Here is a 23,646-nt window from a genome sequence, read left to right as displayed (position 1 = left end):
ACATGTGTGAAAGTCATGTTCTGAAGTGCAGGTGGTTTTGTTTGGAGAGAATATCGGCTACGTGTCAGATGTGTAGCCAAGCAGTAATGGGTAGCCATAGCTGCTAATATTAGTCGAAAATATGAAGTGTTGACAGCTGAAGTCTGATGATTCAGACAACCGTACGGACGAAGTACGCAAAAGTGCCGCTAGGCGGCGCCTGTTTAGGTCAGTGGTAGAACATTGGTCTAGTAAACCAGGGGTCGTGAGTTCCATCCTCACAGGAGGAAGACGAATCTTGGAAATCAGTTGCGCATCGTGGCCGTATAGAAAGCAGTATCTGTGATGAGGAACAATTAGCGACAGGCGTATTATTAAGAATTACTCTCAGATGTGATTAAGGCGAATGGCGCAGATAAAGCATTTGCCAAAGCGGTTTAGCATAAGGTGAGACGAGGCAGTCTGAATTACATTTTATAGATGTATTTCTCACAAATCTCAGAGCCTCTCGCGGTCGTCGTCGTCGTCGTCGTCGTCGTCGCCGCCGCCGCCGCTTCTGCAGAAGTAGCAAATGGCCAGCGTAGCAAATGCGGCGAGGGACACCCTGCCATCGATTCCGAATGCGCAAAGTGTGTGGTCTTCTTTTCCTGTGTATGTTTGGTCGGTCTCGCAAGAGGTTGAATGTAACGAATGGGTGGAAAAGAGTAAGGGGCAGCTGCTGTGTGGAACGAAAACACAATTCCTCAGGGGGTGTGAGCGTTTCGAAATGGGTCGTATATAAGTTACACTCGGTCGTCAGTGACCGTGTGGCCTAATGGATAAGGCGTCGGACTTCGGATCCGAAGATTGCAGGTTCGAATCCTGTCACGGTCGTGTTTTTCCATTTCTGAAAAAGAAACATATCTTTTTAATGTAGCAATTGAGCAGTACGAAACCGTCTGAATGTTGCCGTTGAGCATTTTGTGCTTGGAGATGGTCTTGAGCTTGAAACACACACAACAAGACAGGTGTTAACTAGCGAAATGAACGGCAGAGTGGCCTCACCGCGAGGTGTGACTGGCACTTGCACATCTAAAACAACGTCGGAAAGTAACTCGTTCGGCTTTTGAGTCACATCAAGTATGTGTGTTAATTTTGACGCCGCTAGCTCTGCAGATTGTCATGCAATTCCTTTACCTCTCAGAAATGATTATGAAATAAAAGTGAAGTACGTGACGAGTGTGACGTTAGGAAAACATTAGGAAGCATGGAGAGATTCTGTATGGGACCACCCAACCCAAACGATTACTGTGTGATCTGCTGCCCAGCAGGTATCCAACGAGGCAGCACGGCTAGCTCAGTCGGTAGAGCATGAGACTCTTATTCACAGGATCGTGGGTTCAAGCCCTACCCTGGGCGGAACGGAATTTTTTCCGCTGCAGATGTAAATAACCGATTTTCTGATTAACGTGATGTAATGGAAATAGCAACTTTAAAATTTGCCTACGTCTCCATCAGTCGCAAGAAAACTGTATTTGAAGGTGAAGGTGATTTTGTAGACATGTGTGAAAGTCATGTTCTGAAGTGCAGGTGGTTTTGTTTGGAGAGAATATCAGCTACGTGTCAGATGTGTAGCCAAGCAGTAATGGGTAGCCATAGCTGCTAATATTAGTCGAAAATATGAAGTGTTGTCAGCTGAAGTCTGATGATGCAGACGACCGTACGGACGAAGTACGCAAAAGTGCCGCTAGGCGGCGCATGTTTAGCTCAGTGGTAGAGCATTGGTCTAGTAAACCAGGGGTCGTGAGTTCCATCCTCACAGGAGGAAGACGAATCTTGGAATTCAGTTGCGCATCGTGGCCGTATAGAAAGCAGTATCTGTGATGAGGAACAATTAGCGACAGGAGTATTATTAAGAATTACTCTCAGATGTGATTAAGGCGAATGGCGCAGATAAAGCATTTGCCAAAGCGGTTTAGCATAAGGTGAGACGAGGCAGTCTGAATTACATTTTATAGATGTATTTCTCACAAATCTCAGGGCCCCTCGCGGTCGTCGTCGTCGTCGTCGTCGTCGTCGTCGTCGTCGTCGTCGTCGTCGTCGTCGCCGCCGCCGCCGCTTCTGCAGAAGTAGCAAATGGCCATCGTAGCAAATGCGGCGAGGGACACCCTGCCATCGATTCCGAATGCGCAAAGTGTGTGGTCTTCTTTTCCTGTGAATGTTTGGTCGGTCTCGTAAGAGGTTGAATGTAACGAATGGGTGGAAAAGAGTAAGGGGCAGGGGCTGTGTGGAACGAAAACACAGTTCCTCAGGGGGTGTGAGCGTTTCGAAATGGGTCGTATATAAGTTACACTTGGTCGTCAGTGACCGTGTGGCCTAATGGATAAGGCGTCGGACTTCGGATCCGAAGATTGCAGGTTCGAATCCTGTCACGGTCGTGTTTTTCCATTTCTGAAAAAGAAACATACCGTTTTAATGTAGCAATTGAGCAGTACGAAACCGTCTGAATGTTGCTGTTGACCATTTTGTACTTGGAGATGGTCTTGAACCTGAAACACACACAACAAGACCGGTGTTAACTAGCGAAATGGTCGGCAGAGTGCCCTCACCGCGAGTTTTGACTGGCACTTGCACATCTAAAACAACGTCGGAAAGTAACTCGTTCGGCTTTTGAGTCACATCAAGTATGTGTGTTAATTTTGACGCCGCTAGCTCTGCAGATTGTCATGCAATTCCTTTACCTCTCAGAAATGATTATGAAATAAAAGTGAAGTACGTGACGAGTGTGACGTTAGGAAAACATTAGGAAGCATGGAGAGATTCTGTATGGGACCACCCAACCCAAACGATTACTGTGTGATCTGCTGGCCAGCAGGTATCCAACGAGGCAGCACGGCTCGCTCAGTCGGTAGAGCATGAGACTCTTATTCACAGGATCGTGGGTTGAAGCCCTACGCTGGGCGGAACGGAATTTTTTCCGCTGCAGATGTAAATAACCGATTTTCTGATTAACGTGATGTAATGGAAATAGCAACTTTAAAATTTGCCTACGTCTCCATCAGTCGCAAGAAAACTGTATTTGAAGGTGAAGGTGATTTTGTAGACATGTGTGAAAGTCATGTTCTGAAGTGCAGGTGGTTTTGTTTGGAGAGAATATCGGCTATGTGTCAGATGTGTAGCCAAGCAGTAATGGGTAGCCATAGCTGCTAATATTAGTCGAAAATATGAAGTGTTGTCAGCTGAAGTCTGATGATGCAGACGACCGTACGGACGAAGTACGCAAAAGTGCCGCTAGGCGGCGCATGTTTAGCTCAGTGGTAGAGCATTGGTCTAATAAACCAGGGGTCGTGAGTTCCATCCTCACAGGAGGAAGACGAATCTTGGAAATCAGTTGCGCATCGTGGCCGTATAGAAAGCAGTATCTGTGATGAGGAACAATTAGCGACAGGCGTATTATTAAGAATTACTCTCAGATGTGATTAAGGCGAATGGCGCAGATAAAGCATTTGCCAAAGCGGTTTAGCATTCTTCGGCGGACCTCGGAAGAGTTCCGCCCTTCGATACCTTGCAGAGTCCTGCTACGTATCGAAGTGTTAGGGCTTCGCAGAAGTCGCAGTCGCAGTCGCAGTCGCAGTCGCAGTTCCGGAACCGCCAGCAGCAGCAGCAGCAGCAGCAGTTTCCAGTGCCGCCAGTTTTGCAGTAGCAGTCGTCGCCGGACCCAGCCGCAGCTTCCGGACCCAGCCGCCGCCGCCGCCGCCGCCGCCGCAGCTTCCGGCCCCCGCCGCCGCCGCCGCCGCCGCCGCCGCCGCAGCTTCCGGCCCCCGCCGCCGCCGCCGCCGCCGCCGCCGCCAGGACCCAGTGCTTCGTCTTCCTCTCCTGCTTTCGTTGTCGTCGCTATTCTCGTCTTCGTCTTTGCCTTCATCCTTTCGCTCCTCGACGTCTCTCATCTGTCATCTGTAATCTGTTCCTGACTTTGTCCCTTGTCTGTCCCCATTCTTCTTTTCTGTGTTTCCAGTTTTCCTTACTGCCATCATGACCACCCCCACCACCACCGCCACTACCACCGCCATCGTCTATACGACGCCCTCCCTCGCTGCCACTACTCTTACTTGGTGTGCTCAGTCGCCCCCGTCCTACTATATCCCGCCCCTCCTCACCCTTCCCACCCCAGCTCCCTTTGTCGCCCCATCCCCTGCTCCTTCTCCCCAAGCCTCCACACACGACCCCTTTCCCCCACTCCCCCACACCACTCATGCGGCCCCTGCCAGGGTTGTGTCTCGTCGGGCTACGACCCATGCCGCACCATCGCCGGCGCCAGCACCACCACCTGCAGCAGCGCCACAACCAGCAGCAGCACCAACAGCAGCACCAACAGCAGCACCAGCACCAGCACCGACACCGGGACCTGCCGCTTCCCGTCATCTCCCCGTCACTCCTGTGCCCCACACCTCCTCCCATCCTGTCCCCGCTGTTAAGCGTCCCAGTGGCACCCCCGCCTCCTCCGCACCCAAGAAGTCCCAGCATCTTCCCCCTCCCCCACCCCTAGATGCCATGGATGTCTCCCCTCCAGCCCCCTCTACTTCCTCTTCTAACTCCCCCTCCTACAAGTATCTCCTCTCCCGTCCTGATCCCTCTCTCCTGGAGGCCCGCAACCTGACCTTGCTCCTCCGCCAATACTTCCCTGCAGCCCCCATCTCCCTTCTTACCCCCCGTAGGGACTCTGTCTTGATCACCTCCCCAAGCCCTACCCTACACTCCGACATCCTCTCCCGAATTCCTCTCACCCGATTTGGACCTAATGCCTCCCTTGCCCCTGCTCCTTCCCCTTCCTCCCCCCGTCAACCCCAACCCCCACGTCGCCCGCCGACCCTCACCGCCGTGATCACTCGGCTTAGCCCGACGATCACGGAGGAAGAGGTGCTGGCGGAGTTGAAGGCCCACCCGTACCTGGAGGTGCGAGCTGTTCGCCGCATTTTCAACTCTGCGGGCCCCACTCGCCTTATGCGAGTTTTCTCCGAACACGCTCCCTCCATCGACCATCTCCTTAAGGAGGGTGCCCTCCTCTTCCACCGCCGGTATAAGGTTGACCCCTCCCGCTCCCCACCACAATCCATTCGCTGCCAGAGGTGTCTGCGTTATAACGCACACCCAACATCAGAGTGCCGCGAGGCCCCAGTCTGCCCGCATTGTAAGCAAGCGCACTTCCTCCGGCAGTGCCCCAACCTTCAGTCTCCTCCCTCCTGCAATACCTGCAACCTCCAACACCCTACCTACTCCCAGAAATGCAAGGCTCGACCTCCTCCATCCGCTCCTGAACTCACTGTTCCTCTCCGCCCTTTGGATGCCCCACCCCTCCTGGCAATTCCCTCCGTCCTCCCCCCACCGCAGAGGACATCATCAGGTTCGTCACAATAGTGCTCCAGAACGTCCATCCCTTTCAGCGTCCCCACACCCTCCACCAGATTTCCCTCGCTGCCCGTTCCGTGTTCCACCTCAACACCTACGCCACCTATTCCCACAACCAGGCCCATTTCACCTTCTCCCGTCTCGACACCCTCGTTTAAATTCCCATTATGGCACGACAGCACCGTATCCTGTTCAATAACATCCGCTCCCTTCCCACCAACAAGCACCTCCTTATGCATACCCTTACGACCCACCGTGTGGATGCCTTCCTTCTGAACGAAACCTTTCTTCAGCCCCACCACACCGTCCACACCTCGCCCTACCTCCTTCACCGGTCTGACAATCCACTCCAGATAGCGCGTGGCGGAGTTGCCATTGGCCACCACCGCCAGATCCCTGTCCGGCTCCAACCCCTCCTTCCTGACCCCACAGAACACTTGATCCTTAGTCTCTTCTTCCCCGGCCTTACCCTTACCTGTGCCACCATCTATGTCCGCCCCGCTGCACCTATTCCTTTCGACTTCCTTTCCCACATCGACCGTACCTTCTCCTCCTACGTGATCGCCGCCGACCTTAACATCCATAGTCGTTCTGCCGCCCAGTTACGGCGGTGGCATCGGTTCCTTGCCACCCTCCAAGGCGACGTCCTTCCAATTCCCCGACACACCCGCCCTGAATCCAATACCACTCCCGATGTCGTCCTAGCCTCCCCCACCCTGCTTGGCCGCATAGCGGTGGACGTCCTTGATCCCATTGGCAGTGACCATCTCCCTGTCCTCCTCACTGTATCAGACGGTCGTCGCCCCCGTCCCGACCCGCGCCATGACCCTCCCCCGAAATATGTCCATGACTACTCCCGTGCCAACTGGAATGCCTACCGGGACTCCCTTGCTCTCCAGGTCGATAGCCACCCCCTCACCTACCACCAACCTGACGACGTTACCCGTGCTGCCTCCTTTCTCCAGCAGACCTTGTCTGAGGCCGTGGAGGCCCACGTCCCTACCATTGCCATCCATCCGCACCGCCCCACCTTACCCCCACAGGCCGTCCTTCTCCTGCGTGAATCCCGCCGGCTCTACCGTGCCTTCCTTCACACACGTGACCAGGACACACTACGACGCCACCGGCAACTACAGCGACACATCAGGAACTTACTCACGGCAAAGAAACGCCGGGACTGGCGACAGACATGCACCCGTCTTAATGCCACCTTACCTATCAACTCGTCCAAGTACTGGTCAGCCTTCCGCCGCCTTACCGGATCTAAACCCTCTCCCTACTACCCTCTCCTTCATGATGACCACCCCTTCCCTGATGCCCTTAGTAAGGCCAACCATTTCGCCTCCTACCTCTCCGATATCCTTACCATCCCTGACGATCCCCAGTTCGATTATTCCCTCTTTCCTGATGTCCGTGATCGAACTGATACCTCTGTCCCCCCGCTTGCTCCTGGCTTCCAGTACTTGGGCAACATCACACACACAGAACTAAATACCCCAATCACCACTCAAGATATCATTGCTACACTTCGCCCTAAACGCAACACTGCTCCCGGTCACGATCGTGTTACTTACCGTCACCTCCGTGAAGCTCCTGCCTCCTTCCTCTCCACATTGGCCAGGCTCTACAATGTGGTCCTGTCCACCGGCTACTACCCCGACCTGTGGAAAACCTCCCGGATCCTGATGTTCCTCAAGCCCGACAAACCGCCTTCCGCTGTCTCCTCCTACTGTCCCATCAGCCTTACCTCGGTCTTCAGCAAGGTCCTGGAATCCATTCTTACCCGCCGCCTACACAAGCACCTTCACCAACACCGCCTCCTCCCCCCTACCCAATGTGGCTTTCGGCCGTCCTTCTCAGCCGATGACCTCCTCCTTCACCTCACTCACCTCCTCTCCGAACAACTCAATTCCCGTCGTTCCGCCATCTTCCTTTCCCTCGACCTCGAACGCGCATATGACCGTGTGTGGCATTCCGGTCTCCTTTTCAAGCTCCAAACCTTTGCTCTTCCTCTCAACTATGTCCGTCTGGTCGCTTCCTTCCTTTCCCACCGTCCTTCCTATGTCACCATCCACAACACTGATTCCTACACCTTCTACCCCTCCGCCGGTGTGCCCCAAGGTTCCGTCCTTTCCCCTCTTCTCTACCTCCTTTACACGGCAGACATGCCTCCACCTGCACCTCCCCTACACCTTCTCCAGTACGCCGATGACACTGCCTTCCTTGCCCTCGCTCCCACCCTGCAACGCTCCCAGCACCTTCTCCAATCCTATCTTGACCGGTTCACCACTTGGTGTAACCAGTGGTTGCTCAAGGTCAATCCTTCCAAGACCCAGGCGATCATTGTAGGCAAAACCACTCGTTCCTTCCGTCTCCTTGATTTCTATCTTACTATTTATGGCCGTCCCATCACCCTCACACCTACTCTCAAGTACCTTGGTGTCACCCTCGACCGTCGCCTCTCCTGGAACCCACATCTCCGGACGATCCAAGCCAAGGCACGCTCCCGCCTCCGCCTCCTTAAGCTCCTTTCTGGCCGTACATGGGGTCTGGACCCTTCCACCATCCTCTACACCTACAAGTCCCTCATCCGTCCTATCCTTTGCTATGCTCATCCCGCCTGGATCTCTGCCCCTCCTACCTTCTACAAGTCCATTCAGATCCTAGAACGCCATGCGCTCCGCCTCGCCTATCGCATCCGTCTCCCTTCCCCCACGCGGATCCTCTATGACCTGCTTCCCTTCCCGCACCTCCTCCTTTTCCTCGAACGGTTACGGATCCTCTACACCTCCCGCAAGCTTGATCCTCCACACCCTCTTGTCTCTCCCATCCTCTCCCACCCCAACCCGCTGCCGCGCCTGCATTCCTATATCCCACCTGCTCTCCATCTTTACACCCTCCACACCCTCTCCCTCGGTGGCTTCCGTCAACTCCCCCTCCCTGATGATGCCCTCCTCCCCTCCATCTACCCCTCCTACCAACTTTGAGCCTTACCTTCCCTCTCCTCTCCTTTTCCTGTGGGCACCCTCTCTCCCTTCTCTCCCTCCCTCCCCTCCCCTTTCTCCTTGGGCTTCCACTCCCCCTACCCTCCCCCTTCTCCTCCATCCCTCTCCTCCACTGGCATCTTCCCCTCCCCCTCTCTCTCCTCTTCCCCACACCTTTTCCCCTTGGCAGGCCACGACTCTGCTGTCTTCCATCAGTTACTTTCATCGTCCTACGCCGAAGACCATCGCATGTGTTTGTGCCTCGACTCTCCTGCAGTGTGTTTGTGTTTCGTCGTTTGTGCTCCGCTGGTTCACGTGTGGCCATCTGCCATCTGCGTTTGTGCACCGTGTTTCTCCGCTTTTATCCATTGTGCTACGCACGTGACCGACTCCGTTTTAACTCTGTTTTGTCTACTGTTTGTACCCCGCCGTCTTGATTGTTTTTATATCTCACTCATCTCTGTTCTGTGTATACTCTGAGGCCGAAGAGCGGCATACTTGGTCCGCTGCCGGCCTACCTGTTTGTCACAGGTATTAAAATCACAATAAAGGAAAAAAAAAAGCGGTTTAGCATAAGGTGAGACGAGGCAGTCTGAATTACATTTTATAGATGTATTTCTCACAAATCTCAGAGCCCCTCGCGGTCGTCGTCGTCGTCGTCGTCGTCGTCGTCGTCGCCGCCGCCGCCGCTTCTGCAGAAGTAGCAAATGTCCAGCGTAGCAAATGCGGCGAGGGACACCCTGCCATCGATTCCGAATGCGCAAAGTGTGTGGTCTTCTTTTCCTGTGTATGTTTGGTCGGTCTCGTAAGAGGTTGAATGTAACGAATGGGTGGAAAAGAGTAAGGAGCAGGGGCTGTGTGGAACGAAAACACAGTTCCTCAGGGGGTGTGAGCGTTTCGAAATGGGTCGTATATAAGTTACACTTGGTCGTCAGTGACCGTGTGGCCTAATGGATAAGGCGTCGGACTTCGGATCCGAAGATTGCAGGTTCGAATCCTGTCACGGTCGTGTTTTTCCATTTCTGAAAAAGAAACATACCGTTTTAATGTAGCAATTGAGCAGTACGAAACCGTCTGAATGTTGCTGTTGAGCATTTTGTGCTTGGAGATGGTCTTGAGCTTGAAACACACACAACAAGACAGGTGTTAACTAGCGAAATGAACGGCAGAGTGGCCTCACCGCGAGGTGTGACTGGCACTTGCACATCTAAAACAACGTTGGAAAGTAACTCGTTCGGCTTTTGAGTCACATCAAGTATGTGTGTTAATTTTGACGCCGCTAGCTCTGCAGATTGTCATGCAATTCCTTTACCTCTCAGAAATGATTATGAAATAAAAGTGAAGTACGTGACGAGTGTGACGTTAGGAAAACATTAGGAAGCATGGAGAGATTCTGTATGGGACCACCCAACCCAAACGATTACTGTGTGATCTGCTGCCAATCAGGTATCCAACGAGGCAGCACGGCTAGTTCAGTCGGTAGAGCATGAGACTCTTATTCACAGGGTCGTGGGTTCGAGCCCTACGCTGGCCGGAACGGAATTTTTTTCCGCTGCAGATGTAAATTACCGATTTTCTGATTAACGTGATGTAATGGAAATAGCAACTATAAATTTGCCTACGTCTCCATCAGTCGCAAGAAAATTGTATTTGAAGTGAAGGTGATTTTGTAGACATGTGTGAAAGTCATGTTCTGAAGTGCAAGTGGTTTTGGTTGGAGAGAACACGGCTACGTGTCAGATGTGTAGCCAAGCAGTAATGGGTCGCCATTGCTGCAAATATTAGTCGAAAATATGAAGTGTTGACAGCTGAAGTCTGATGATTCAGACAACCGTACGGACGAAGTACGCAAAAGTGCCGCTAGGCGGCGCCTGTTTAGGTCAGTGGTAGAGCATTGGTCTAGTAAACCAGGGGTCGTGAGTTCCATCCTCACAGGAGGAAGACGAATTTTGGAAATCAGTTGCGCATCGTGGCCGTATAGCAAACAGTATCTGTGATGAGGAACAATTAGCGACAGGAGTATTATTAAGAATTACTCTCAGATGTGATTAAGGCGAATGGCGCAGATAAAGCATTTGCCAAAGCGGTGCGGCATAAGGTTGGACGAGGCAGTCTGAATTACATTTTATAGATGTATTTCTCACAAATCTCAGAGCCTCTCGCGGTCGTCGTCGTCGTCGCCGTCGCCGCCGCTTCTGCAGAAGTAGCAAATGGCCATCGTAGCAAATGCGGCGAGGAACACCCTGCCATCGATTCCGAATGCGCCAAGTGTGTGGTCTTGTTTTCCTGTCTATGTTTGGTCGGTCTCGTAAGAGGTTGAATGTAACGAATGGGTGGAAAAGAGTAAGGGGCAGGGGCTGTGTGGAACGAAAACACAGTTCCTCAGGGGGTGTGAGCGTTTCGAAATGGGTCGTATATAAGTTACACTTGGTCGTCAGTGACCGTGTGGCCTAATGGATAAGGCGTCGGACTTCGGATCCGAAGATTGCAGGTTCGAATCCTGTCACGGTCGTGTTTTTCCATTTCTGAAAAAGAAACGTACCGTTTTAATGTAGCAATTGAGCAGTACGAAACCGTCTGAATGTTGCTGTTGACCATTTTGTACTTGGAGATGGTCTTGAACCTGAAACACACACAACAAGACCGGTGTTAACTAGCGAAATGGTCGGCAGAGTGCCCTCACCGCGAGTTTTGACTGGCACTTGCACATCTAAAACAACGTCGGAAAGTAACTCGTTCGGCTTTTGAGTCACATCAAGTATGTGTGTTAATTTTGACGCCGCTAGCTCTGCAGATTGTCATGCAATTCCTTTACCTCTCAGAAATGATTATGAAATAAAAGTGAAGTACGTGACGAGTGTGACGTTAGGAAAACATTAGGAAGCATGGAGAGATTCTGTATGGGACCACCCAACCCAAACGATTACTGTGTGATCTGCTGGCCAGCAGGTATCCAACGAGGCAGCACGGCTCGCTCAGTCGGTAGAGCATGAGACTCTTATTCACAGGATCGTGGGTTCAAGCCCTACGCTGGGCGGAACGGAATTTTTTCCGCTGCAGATGTAAATAACCGATTTTCTGATTAACGTGATGTAATGGAAATAGCAACTTTAAAATTTGCCTACGTCTCCATCAGTCGCAAGAAAACTGTATTTGAAGGTGAAGGTGATTTTGTAGACATGTGTGAAAGTCATGTTCTGAAGTGCAGGTGGTTTTGTTTGGAGAGAATATCGGCTATGTGTCAGATGTGTAGCCAAGCAGTAATGGGTAGCCATAGCTGCTAATATTAGTCGAAAATATGAAGTGTTGTCAGCTGAAGTCTGATGATGCAGACGACCGTACGGACGAAGTACGCAAAAGTGCCGCTAGGCGGCGCATGTTTAGCTCAGTGGTAGAGCATTGGTCTAATAAACCAGGGGTCGTGAGTTCCATCCTCACAGGAGGAAGACGAATCTTGGAAATCAGTTGCGCATCGTGGCCGTATAGAAAGCAGTATCTGTGATGAGGAACAATTAGCGACAGGCGTATTATTAAGAATTACTCTCAGATGTGATTAAGGCGAATGGCGCAGATAAAGCATTTGCCAAAGCGGTTTAGGATAAGGTGAGACGAGGCAGTCTGAATTACATTTTATAGATGTGTTTCTCACAAATCTCAGTGCCCCTCGCGGTCGTCGTCGTCGTCGTCGTCGTCGTCGTCGCCGCCGCCGCCGCCGCCGCTTCTGCAGAAGTAGCAAATGGCCAGCGTAGCAAATGCGGCGAGGGACACCCTGCCATCGATTCCGAATGCGCAAAGTGTGTGGTCTTCTTTTCCTGTGTATGTTTGGTCGGTCTCGTAAGAGGTTGAATGTAACGAATGGGTGGAAAAGAGTAAGGGGCAGGGGCTGTGTGGAACGAAAACACAGTTCCTCAGGGGGTGTGAGCGTTTCGAAATGGGTCGTATATAAGTTACACTTGGTCGTCAGTGACCGTGTGGCCTAATGGATAAGGCGTCGGACTTCGGATCCGAAGATTGCAGGTTCGAATCCTGTTACGGTCGTGTTTTTCCATTTCTGAAAAAGAAACATACCGTTTTAATGTAGCAATTGAGCAGTACGAAACCGTCTGAATGTTGCTGTTGAGCATTTTGTGCTTGGAGATGGTCTTGAGCTTGAAACACACACAACAAGACAGGTGTTAACTAGCGAAATGAACGGCAGAGTGGCCTCACCGCGAGGTGTGACTGGCACTTGCACATCTAAAACAACGTTGGAAAGTAACTCGTTCGGCTTTTGAGTCACATCAAGTATGTGTGTTAATTTTGACGCCGCTAGCTCTGCAGATTGTCATGCAATTCCTTTACCTCTCAGAAATGATTATGAAATAAAAGTGAAGTACGTGACGAGTGTGACGTTAGGAAAACATTAGGAAGCATGGAGAGATTCTGTATGGGACCACCCAACCCAAACGATTACTGTGTGATCTGCTGCCAATCAGGTATCCAACGAGGCAGCACGGCTAGCTCAGTCGGTAGAGCATGAGACTCTTATTCACAGGGTCGTGGGTTCGAGCCCTACGCTGGCCGGAACGGAATTTTTTTCCGCTGCAGATGTAAATTACCGATTTTCTGATTAACGTGATGTAATGGAAATAGCAACTATAAATTTGCCTACGTCTCCATCAGTCGCAAGAAAACTGTATTTGAAGTGAAGGTGATTTTGTAGACATGTGTGAAAGTCATGTTCTGAAGTGCAAGTGGTTTTGGTTGGAGAGAACACGGCTACGTGTCAGATGTGTAGCCAAGCAGTAATGGGTCGCCATTGCTGCAAATATTAGTCGAAAATATGAAGTGTTGACAGCTGAAGTCTGATGATTCAGACAACCGTACGGAGAAGTACGCAAAAGTGCCGCTAGGCGGCGCCTGTTTAGGTCAGTGGTAGAGCATTGGTCTAGTAAACCAGGGGTCGTGAGTTCCATCCTCACAGGAGGAAGACGAATTTTGGAAATCAGTTGCGCATCGTGGCCGTATAGCAAACAGTATCTGTGATGAGGAACAATTAGCGACAGGAGTATTATTAAGAATTACTCTCAGATGTGATTAAGGCGAATGGCGCAGATAAAGCATTTGCCAAAGCGGTGCGGCATAAGGTTGGACGAGGCAGTCTTAATTACATTTTATAGATGTATTTCTCACAAATCTCAGAGCCTCTCGCGGTCATCGTCGTCGTCGTCGTCGTCGTCGCCGCCGCCGCCGCTTCTGCAGAAGTAGCAAATGGCCATCGTAGCAAATGCGGCGAGGAACACCCTGCCATCGATTCCGAATGCGCAAAGTGTGTGGTCTTCTTTTCCTGTGTATGTTTGGTCGGTCTCGCAAGAGGTTGAATGTAACGAATGGGTGGAAAAGAGTAAGGGGCAGGGGCTGTGTGGAACGAAAACACAATTCCTCAGGGGGTGTGAGCGTTTCGAAATGGGTCGTATATAAGTTACACTCGGTCGTCAGTGACCGTGTGGCCTAATGGATAAGGCGTCGGACTTCGGATCCGAAGATTGCAGGTTCGAATCCTGTCACAGTCGTGTTTTTCCATTTCTGAAAAAGAAACATACCGTTTTAATGTAGCAATTGAGCAGTACGAAACCGTCTGAATGTTGCTGTTGAGCATTTTGTGCTTGGAGATGGTCTTGAGCTTGAAACACACACAACAAGACAGGTGTTAACTAGCGAAATGAACGGCAGAGTGGCCTCACCGCGAGGTGTGACTGGCACTTGCACATCTAAAACAACGTTGGAAAGTAACTCGTTCGGCTTTTGAGTCACATCAAGTATGTGTGTTAATTTTGACGCCGCTAGCTCTGCAGATTTGTCATGCAATTCCTTTACCTCTCAGAAATGATTATGAAATAAAAGTGAAGTACGTGACGAGTGTGACGTTAGGAAAACATTAGGAAGCATGGAGAGATTCTGTATGGGACCACCCAACCCAAACGATTACTGTGTGATCTGCTGCCAATCAGGTATCCACCGAGGCAGCACGGCTAGCTCAGTCGGTAGAGCATGAGACTCTTATTCACAGGGTCGTGGGTTCGAGCCCTACGCTGGCCGGAACGGAATTTTTTTCCGCTGCAGATGTAAATTACCGATTTTCTGATTAACGTGATGTAATGGAAATAGCAACTATAAATTTGCCTACGTCTCCATCAGTCGCAAGAAAACTGTATTTGAAGTGAAGGTGATTTTGTAGACATGTGTGAAAGTCATGTTCTGAAGTGCAAGTGGTTTTGGTTGGAGAGAACACGGCTACGTGTCAGATGTGTAGCCAAGCAGTAATGGGTCGCCATTGCTGCAAATATTAGTCGAAAATATGAAGTGTTGACAGCTGAAGTCTGATGATTCAGACAACCGTACGGAGAAGTACGCAAAAGTGCCGCTAGGCGGCGCCTGTTTAGGTCAGTGGTAGAGCATTGGTCTAGTAAACCAGGGGTCGTGAGTTCCATCCTCACAGGAGGAAGACGAATTTTGGAAATCAGTTGCGCATCGTGGCCGTATAGCAAACAGTATCTGTGATGAGGAACAATTAGCGACAGGAGTATTATTAAGAATTACTCTCAGATGTGATTAAGGCGAATGGCGCAGATAAAGCATTTGCCAAAGCGGTGCGGCATAAGGTTGGACGAGGCAGTCTTAATTACATTTTATAGATGTATTTCTCACAAATCTCAGAGCCTCTCGCGGTCGTCGTCGTCGTCGTCGTCGTCGTCGTCGTCGCCGCCGCCGCCGCTTCTGCAGAAGTAGCAAATGGCCATCGTAGCAAATGCGGCGAGGAACACCCTGCCATCGATTCCGAATGCGCCAAGTGTGTGGTCTTGTTTTCCTGTCTATGTTTGGTCGGTCTCGTAAGAGGTTGAATGTAACGAACGGGTGGGGAAGAGTAAGGGGCAGCGGCTGTGTGGAACGAAAACACAATTCCTCAGGGGGTGTGAGCGTTTCGAAATGAGTCGTATACAAGTTATACTTGGTCGTCAGTGACCGTGTGGCCTAATGGATAAGGCGTCGGACTTCGGATCCGAAGATTGCAGGTTCGAATCCTGTCACAGTCGTGTTTTTCCATTTCTGAAAAAGGAACATATCTTTTTAATGTAGCAATTGAGCAGTACGAAACCGTCTGAATGTTGCCGTTGAGAATTTTGTGCTTGGAGATGGTCTTGAGCTTGAAACACACACAACAAGACAGGTGTTAACTAGCGAAATGAACGGCAGAGTGGCCTCACCGCGAGGTGTGACTGGCACTTGCACATCTAAAACAACGTCGGAAAGTAACTCGTTCGGCTTTTGAGTCACATCAAGTATGTGTGTTAATTTTGACGCCGCTAGCTCTGCAGATTGTCATGCAATTCCTTTACCTCTCAGAAATGATTATGAAATAAAAGTGAAGTACGTGACGAGTGTGACGTTAGGAAAACATTAGGAAGCATGGAGAGATTCTGTATGGGACCACCCAACCCAAACGATTACTGTGTGATCTGCTGGCCAGCAGGTATCCAACGAGGCAGCACGGCTAGCTCAGTCGGTAGAGCATGAGACTCTTATTCACAGGGTCGTGGGTTCGAGCCCTACGCTGGCCGGAAGGGAATTTTTTTCCGCTGCAGATGTAAATTACCGATTTTCTGATTAACGTGATGTAATGGAAATAGCAACTATAAATTTGCCTACGTCTCCATCAGTCGCAAGAAAACTGTATTTGTAGTGAAGGTGATTTTGTAGACATGTGTGAAAGTCATGTTGTGAAGTGCAGGTGGTTTTGTTTGGAGAGAATATCGGCTACGTGTCAGATGTGTAGCCAAGCAGTAATGGGTAGCCATAGCTGCTAATATTAGTCGAAAATATGAAGTGTTGTCAGCTGAAGTCTGATGATGCAGACGACCGTACGGACGAAGTACGCAAAAGTGCCGCTAGGCGGCGCATGTTTAGCTCAGTGGTAGAGCATTGGTCTAATAAACCAGGGGTCGTGAGTTCCATCCTCATAGGAGGAAGACGAATCTTGGAAATCAGTTGCGCATCGTGGCCGTATAGAAAGCAGTATCTGTGATGAGGAACAATTAGCGACAGGCGTATTATTAAGAATTACTCTCAGATGTGATTAAGGCGAATGGCGCAGATAAAGCATTTGCCAAAGCGGTTTAGCATAAGGTGAGACGAGGCAGTCTTAATTACATTTTATAGATGTATTTCTCACAAATCTCAGAGCCTCTCGCGGTCGTCGTCGTCGTCGTCGTCGTCGTCGTCGTCGTCGTCGCCGCCGCCGCCGCTTCTGCAGAAGTAGCAAATGGCCAGCGTAGCAAATGCGGCGAGGGACACCCTGCCATCGATTCCGAATGCGCAAAGTGTGTGGTCTTCTTTTCCTGTGTATGTTTGGTCGGTCTCGCAAGAGGTTGAATGTAACGAATGGGTGGAAAAGAGTAAGGGGCAGCTGCTGTGTGGAACGAAAACACAATTCCTCAGGGGGTGTGAGCGTTTCGAAATGGGTCGTATATAAGTTACACTCGGTCGTCAGTGACCGTGTGGCCTAATGGATAAGGCGTCGGACTTCGGATCCGAAGATTGCAGGTTCGAATCCTGTCACGGTCGTGTTTTTCCATTTCTGAAAAAGAAACATACCGTTTTAATGTAGCAATTGAGCAGGACGAAACCGTCTGAATGTTGCTGTTGAGCATTTTGTGCTTGGAGATGGTCTTGAGCTTGAAACACACACAACAAGACAGGTGTTAACTAGCGAAATGAACGGCAGAGTGGCCTCACCGCGAGGTGTGACTGGCACTTGCACATCTAAAACAACGTTGGAAAGTAACTCGTTCGGCTTTTGAGTCACATCAAGTATGTGTGTTAATTTTGACGCCGCTAGCTCTGCAGATTTGTCATGCAATTCCTTTACCTCTCAGAAATGATTATGAAATAAAAGTGAAGTACGTGACGAGTGTGACGTTAGGAAAACATTAGGAAGCATGGAGAGATTCTGTATGGGACCACCCAACCCAAACGATTACTTTGTGATCTGCTGCCAATCAGGTATCCACCGAGGCAGCACGGCTAGCTCAGTCGGTAGAGCATGAGACTCTTATTCACAGGGTCGTGGGTTCGAGCCCTACGCTGGCCGGAACGGAATTTTTTTCCGCTGCAGATGTAAATTACCGATTTTCTGATTAACGTGATGTAATGGAAATAGCAACTATAAATTTGCCTACGTCTCCATCAGTCGCAAGAAAACTGTATTTGAAGTGAAGGTGATTTTGTAGACATATGTGAAAGTCATGTTCTGAAGTGCAAGTGGTTTTGGTTGGAGAGAACACGGCTACGTGTCAGATGTGTAGCCAAGCAGTAATGGGTCGCCATTGCTGCAAATATTAGTCGAAAATATGAAGTGTTGACAGCTGAAGTCTGATGATTCAGACAACCGTACGGAGAAGTACGCAAAAGTGCCGCTAGGCGGCGCCTGTTTAGGTCAGTGGTAGAGCATTGGTCTAGTAAACCAGGGGTCGTGAGTTCCATCCTCACAGGAGGAAGACGAATTTTGGAAATCAGTTGCGCATCGTGGCCGTATAGCAAACAGTATCTGTGATGAGGAACAATTAGCGACAGGAGTATTATTAAGAATTACTCTCAGATGTGATTAAGGCGAATGGCGCAGATAAAGCATTTGCCAAAGCGGTGCGGCATAAGGTTGGACGAGGCAGTCTTAATTACATTTTATAGATGTATTTTTCACAAATCTCAGAGCCCCTCGCGGTCGTCGTCGTCGTCGTCGTCGTCGTCGCCGCCGCCGCTTCTGCATAAGTAGCAAATGGCCATCGTAGCAAATGCGGCGAGGGACACCCTGCCATCGATTCCGAATGCGCAAAGTGTGTGGTCTTCTTTTCCTGTGTATGTTTGGTCGGTCTCGTAAGAGGTTGAATGTAACGAATGGGTGGAAAAGAGTAAGGGGCAGGGGCTGTGTGGAACGAAAACACAGTTCCTCAGGGGGTGTGAGCGTTTCGAAATTGGTCGTATATAAATTACACTTGGTCGTCAGTGACCGTGTGGCCTAATGGATAAGGCGTCGGACTTCGGATCCGAAGATTGCAGGTTCGAATCCTGTCACGGTCGTGTTTTTCCATTTCTGAAAAAGAAACATACCGTTTTAATGTAGCAATTGAGCAGTACGAAACCGTCTGAATGTTGCTGTTGACCATTTTGTACTTGGAGATGGTCTTGAACCTGAAACACACACAACAAGACCGGTGTTAACTAGCGAAATGGTCGGCAGAGTGCCCTCACCGCGAGTTTTGACTGGCACTTGCACATCTAAAACAACGTCGGAAAGTAACTCGTTCGGCTTTTGAGTCACATCAAGTACGTGTGTTAATTTTGACGCCGCTAGCTCTGCAGATTGTCATGCAATTCCTTTACCTCTCAGAAATGATTATGAAATAAAAGTGAAGTACGTGACGAGTGTGACGTTAGGAAAACATTAGGAAGCATGGAGAGATTCTGTATGGGACCACCCAACCCAAACGATTACTGTGTGATCTGCTGCCAATCAGGTATCCACCGAGGCAGCACGGCTAGCTCAGTCGCACCCATTCCGCCGCCAGCGGCCGTGCTGTGCGGACGTGCGGTGCGGCTGTTGCGGTGTTTACATCGTCGCTGCGAGCGGCCGGCGCTGTGTGGTGAGTGCGCGACTTCTGCGTTAGTCATAGTTCACGATAACATTTTTAGAATGACATAATGGATCAGACAACGCGACGCGATACTTTGAAGTTGATTTTCGATCCGAACTACACCCGACCGAAATCTTACGAAGTTGAGGCATTTATCGAAGAAACTTTTCAGATCAAAGTGGATGAATTGATTGGAATACACCTGTCGATTGTCAGTCCGACTGTGTTCCTTAAGTTATCCAGTTCTGACAAGTGCGACCAAATTGCAGAAGCGTGTGTCGGGGTGGCAAAATTCAAACATTCAGACGGACACATAGGGCAGGTCACGGTTTCGCGTGCCGGAATGGGAATACGAACGGTTCGAATCTTTGAGCTCCCCTTTGAAATAACGCCCGAGGAGATTAACAACAAACTGAGAGACTATGGCACCATTATCAGCAATGTCGCCGAAAAATGGTCTAGCTTGCACAAGTATCCAGTATTAAATGGAGTCAGGCAAGTTAAGATTGACATGCTGAAACATATCCCGTCGTATCTCTGGATTGGTGGATATAGAGCGATCATCATTTACGATGGCCAGCCGAGAACCTGCTCGGGCTGTGGTTCTACGCAACACGTCCGCGCGTAGTGTGTTCAACGGCGTGTGACGCAACTGCCGACTGGGGAGCGAGACCCGCCTAGTCAAATGGCCACGCTACCTGTGACGTACGCCGCCGCACTACGCAGTGAGGTCGCCCCAGACATGTGTATCGACACGGCGGTAGTTGCTTATGCCGACGTTCCCGATGGTAGCGTAGCCATGGATACTAGCAGCACAGAAGCTACAGGTCCAGCACACTCACAATACGAGGAAACTGACAGGCGTGGAGAACAAGACCAGGCTAAGACGGCAGAAGAAGGCATGTGCAAATCACTCGAAGAAGTCGGGCAACACAAAGAAGATACGGTTGCCACGTCGGAGGATAATGACCAGCAGCCTATAACTGTTTCACCAAAGAAACGGAAGAAACGTCGAATAGCCCGTCAGGGAGCAGCAGAAGCCGCGCCAATTCTGCGCGAAAAGGCGAAACAAATAGGCCAAGAACTGGCGGAGACGACACAGGCAACTCCTCTGGAAGATCGAACAATAAAAAAGAAGACTCGAAATGAGGACACTGACCCCGACCGTGGAATCCACATTGAAGACGGTACAGCTAGTCTGAAGGACCTTCCACTTGTACCCAACACGTACACGCGGGAAGTTACGTGCACGCGAGACTGGGCGGATGACATGGAGGAGCAAAGCCATGATGCAGAAATGGCTGACATAGCACAACGTTCAGGACGGACGGCACCCGACCGTCGACAGGATGTGTCCACCCGGCAACAAACCACCATCAAAGATACTCGTGCGGCAGATGATGATGCCGACTTCTTCTAAGTGGAGCAAGCATCCACTTCCCTTGGCAAACAGTACCCCACCTGACACGGTATAGTCGACATGACGGCTTTACAGGCGTACAGAATTGCAACCTTGAATATAAATAAAATTAGCATCACCCTCAATCTGAGAAATCTCCAAGATTTTCTGTACGCCGCTGATATTGACATCTTAATGCTGCAAGAAGTAACGGCTATCCGTTTGGACGACATCACTGGCTACAACGCCGTCATCAATCCTGGCAATGACAATAGCCTCGGCACAGCGATTATGACTAAAGAGGGGATCCTACTTACAGACGTGGCGCAACTGCCTAACAGTAGAGGTCTCGCTGTCACGATAAACAACACCAGGTTTATCAACATATATGCCCCGTCAGGAACCGGAAACAAGCGCCGCAGGGCCGAATTTTTCAAAGAGGACATCGCCCCCCTTTTCGCGGTGCGATTTGACCAAATAATTTTTGCGGGTGACTTTAATTGCGTGCTGAGTCCCAAGGATCAGACGCCAAATTTTAACAAATCTCTGGAGCTGGAGAACATCGTCAGAGACTTCCAACTGTTTGATACTTGGGAACTAAAACACGGTGATAGGCTAGGTTTCACCTATATCACCAGCCATTCTGCCAGTCGTATCGACAGAATTTACGCAACATCCAATCTAAGGAGACACGTTTTACAGTCTGAGCTATGGCCCACGATTTTCTCTGATCATATCGCGTACATATGTACGATAAATTTAGAGAAACAAGGCACTTACAGGGCGAGAGGTCAGTGGAAGCTAAACGTTACTCATCTTTCGGATCCTGGATGTCACGCCGCCTTCCACACCACTTGGGCAGAATGTGAAAGGAAGTTCCACTTGTACGGCACGGCGCTGAATTGGTGGCTAAACTGCGCGAAGCCCGCAATAATAAAGACAATGAAAACTTACTCCCGTGAAAAAGTCGCCTGGCGGAAGCGGACAGTAGAGTTTTACTTCAGCTGTCTGAGAGACTTGTGCGTTCGTGATGCTACAGTCATAACAAATTATGGGCAAATCAACAGAATAAAAGCAAAATTGCTCAACCTGCAGAGACACCATCTCGAAGGCTGTAAAATACGAACGCGTTTGCAGAACGGTACACGAGAAGAAACAACTTCGATGTACCACATTCTCCAAGAGAACAAAAGACAAAAACTTAAAATTCTGACGGAACTCAAAACTTCAGACGGGAGACTCTTGACAGATCAAGCTGCAATACGAGACGAGATCCATCGACACTTTAGTGAATTGTTGGCCAATACACAGACAGATGAAACGGCGCAGCAAGCTCTCACTGCTAGGACGACAGAGCGACTCACTCCAGAAGAAGCTGATGTGCTCGCAGCGAGAATAACGGACGAAGACGTCGAAGATGCCATCTCGAAGAGCCCAAAGAACAAATCACCTGGACCAGATGGGCTACCCGCTGAATTTTATCAAACTTTTCGCGAACAAATAATTGCTAATTTGACACTCGTATGCAATGAAATACTAAATGCGGACACTGACCTTCCGAAGGAATTCTGTGAAGGTACAGTGGTCTTAGTCCCCAAAACACCAGGAGGCAAAACCGTGGAGAATCTTCGACCCATAACACTTCTCAATAGTGATTATAAAATCTTCGCCCGTATCATGATGCAAAGGTTCAATTCTGTTATTCGTACAGTGACAGGAGCCTACCAGACAAGTGTGGGAAAGGACAGAACGATATTTCAGACCTTATGCGACTACAGAGACATTATAGCGATATCGGAAGCCTGCAACATTCGCTGTGCTCTGATGTCGCTTGACTTTGAAAAAGCTTTTGATAAAGTTAATCATTCGTACCTGCTCCGGTGTATGACATCCATGCACTTCCCCCAGAAAATTATAGCCTCCGTGAAAAACATACTGACGAATAGCACGTCAAGAATCAGTGTCAACGGACAACTCAGTCACCCGATCAATATTCAGAGTTCGGTAAGACAAGGTTGCCCAATGTCCATGACGCTTTTCGCGATTGCGCTTGAACCTCTCTTAGTATCTCTGACTCAGCAACTCCGTGGATTACATATACACGGACAGAAGATCATATGTCAAGCCTACGCGGACGATGTAGGGGTACTTGTGACTGACGAAAGAGAGGTGGAAACAGTACTTGAAGTTGTGGCGACCTACGAAATGGCGTCAGGAGCTAAACTCAACCGCAATAAATCTGGTATTATGAATCTTGGTCGGGGTATAGAGATCAGAGCCACTGGAAGTATCAACACTGTGGAAAAAATCAAATGCCTTGGAATAGAATATACGAGTAATATCCGCCGCACGGCCGCTCTCAATTATCGAAAATTACTTGCCACCTTACGGGCAAGCATAAAACAACACAGCTTGCGTAATTTAAACGTAATACAAAAAGTGCAACTGGCCAATACATACATCACTTCCAAAGTCAACTATGTTGCTCAAGTGCTGCCTCTGCCACGAACCATTGCACACCAAATGCAAGCAGCGCTTGGTTATTTTGTCAGCAGAGGTCAGATATTTAAGGTTTCATATGATACCTTGACGCTACCGACAAGCAATGGAGGGCTACAACTGACAGACATCTACCTTAAAGCGCAAGCGCTATACGTTAGTAAAACTTATAAACAGTGGCAACGATCACCGCGGACCTTAGTGGCTCATCTCTTACGTGAAATCACCCCAGTCAGCAGAGATCCACCAATCGATGTGCATCACATCTCCCACGAGCTGTACCACTATAAACATTTTCTGGTGGAATACAGCTATGTACGCCATAGAATACCGGAGAAGGACATATATCGGGTTAAGGAGGTTTACAACACCCTGCTGGAAGGAAAATTGCGCAATCGAATAGAAAACAAGTTTCGACATTATAATTGGAAAAACATATGGGACAACATATCTGACCCCCATCTACCATCCAATGTGCGATCGACGTGGTACCTCGCAGTCAATAGAAAAATCCCAACCAACTCCAAACTGCACGCGATACGTCTGGCACACACACCAAACTGTTCCAGCTGCAATGTCGTCGACAATGCAGAACATCGCTTCGTCTGTGAAGATGTGAAAGACGTGTGGAATCTCTTCAGGCAAAAACTAGCACATGTGCTACGTACGTCACCTAACACAATTTCACCGACACACGTCCTTCTGCCTGATGACGTGCCATATCCTAACACTA

General features: G+C 49.7%; 14 non-coding genes across 14 annotated transcripts; all 14 read left to right on the top strand.

The window, feature by feature from the left end:
- Positions 1–779: 779 nt before the first annotated feature.
- Positions 780–852, top strand: Trnar-ucg (transfer RNA arginine (anticodon UCG)). Its single transcript has one exon. It is a non-coding gene; the product is annotated as a tRNA-Arg (tRNA).
- A 1,471-nt stretch (positions 853–2,323) lies between these two features.
- Trnar-ucg (transfer RNA arginine (anticodon UCG)) lies at positions 2,324–2,396 on the top strand. Its single transcript has one exon. It is a non-coding gene; the product is annotated as a tRNA-Arg (tRNA).
- Positions 2,397–9,284: 6,888 nt separating this feature from the next.
- On the top strand, positions 9,285–9,357 carry Trnar-ucg (transfer RNA arginine (anticodon UCG)). The gene has a single exon. It is a non-coding gene; the product is annotated as a tRNA-Arg (tRNA).
- A 448-nt stretch (positions 9,358–9,805) lies between these two features.
- On the top strand, positions 9,806–9,882 carry Trnak-cuu (transfer RNA lysine (anticodon CUU)). The gene has a single exon. It is a non-coding gene; the product is annotated as a tRNA-Lys (tRNA).
- A 905-nt stretch (positions 9,883–10,787) lies between these two features.
- Positions 10,788–10,860, top strand: Trnar-ucg (transfer RNA arginine (anticodon UCG)). Its single transcript has one exon. It is a non-coding gene; the product is annotated as a tRNA-Arg (tRNA).
- Positions 10,861–12,313: 1,453 nt separating this feature from the next.
- Positions 12,314–12,386, top strand: Trnar-ucg (transfer RNA arginine (anticodon UCG)). The gene has a single exon. It is a non-coding gene; the product is annotated as a tRNA-Arg (tRNA).
- A 448-nt stretch (positions 12,387–12,834) lies between these two features.
- Trnak-cuu (transfer RNA lysine (anticodon CUU)) lies at positions 12,835–12,911 on the top strand. Its single transcript has one exon. It is a non-coding gene; the product is annotated as a tRNA-Lys (tRNA).
- Positions 12,912–13,827: 916 nt separating this feature from the next.
- Positions 13,828–13,900, top strand: Trnar-ucg (transfer RNA arginine (anticodon UCG)). Its single transcript has one exon. It is a non-coding gene; the product is annotated as a tRNA-Arg (tRNA).
- A 449-nt stretch (positions 13,901–14,349) lies between these two features.
- Trnak-cuu (transfer RNA lysine (anticodon CUU)) lies at positions 14,350–14,426 on the top strand. The gene has a single exon. It is a non-coding gene; the product is annotated as a tRNA-Lys (tRNA).
- A 922-nt stretch (positions 14,427–15,348) lies between these two features.
- Trnar-ucg (transfer RNA arginine (anticodon UCG)) lies at positions 15,349–15,421 on the top strand. Its single transcript has one exon. It is a non-coding gene; the product is annotated as a tRNA-Arg (tRNA).
- Positions 15,422–15,869: 448 nt separating this feature from the next.
- Trnak-cuu (transfer RNA lysine (anticodon CUU)) lies at positions 15,870–15,946 on the top strand. Its single transcript has one exon. It is a non-coding gene; the product is annotated as a tRNA-Lys (tRNA).
- A 930-nt stretch (positions 15,947–16,876) lies between these two features.
- Trnar-ucg (transfer RNA arginine (anticodon UCG)) lies at positions 16,877–16,949 on the top strand. The gene has a single exon. It is a non-coding gene; the product is annotated as a tRNA-Arg (tRNA).
- A 449-nt stretch (positions 16,950–17,398) lies between these two features.
- Trnak-cuu (transfer RNA lysine (anticodon CUU)) lies at positions 17,399–17,475 on the top strand. Its single transcript has one exon. It is a non-coding gene; the product is annotated as a tRNA-Lys (tRNA).
- Positions 17,476–18,388: 913 nt separating this feature from the next.
- Trnar-ucg (transfer RNA arginine (anticodon UCG)) lies at positions 18,389–18,461 on the top strand. The gene has a single exon. It is a non-coding gene; the product is annotated as a tRNA-Arg (tRNA).
- Positions 18,462–23,646: the final 5,185 nt, after the last annotated feature.

The sequence above is a fragment of the Schistocerca gregaria genome, unplaced genomic scaffold, assembly GCF_023897955.1.
Source record: "Schistocerca gregaria isolate iqSchGreg1 unplaced genomic scaffold, iqSchGreg1.2 ptg000180l, whole genome shotgun sequence".
NCBI classification, from domain to species: Eukaryota; Metazoa; Arthropoda; class Insecta; order Orthoptera; family Acrididae; genus Schistocerca; species Schistocerca gregaria.
This window is presented reverse-complemented; position numbering and strand designations above follow the sequence as displayed.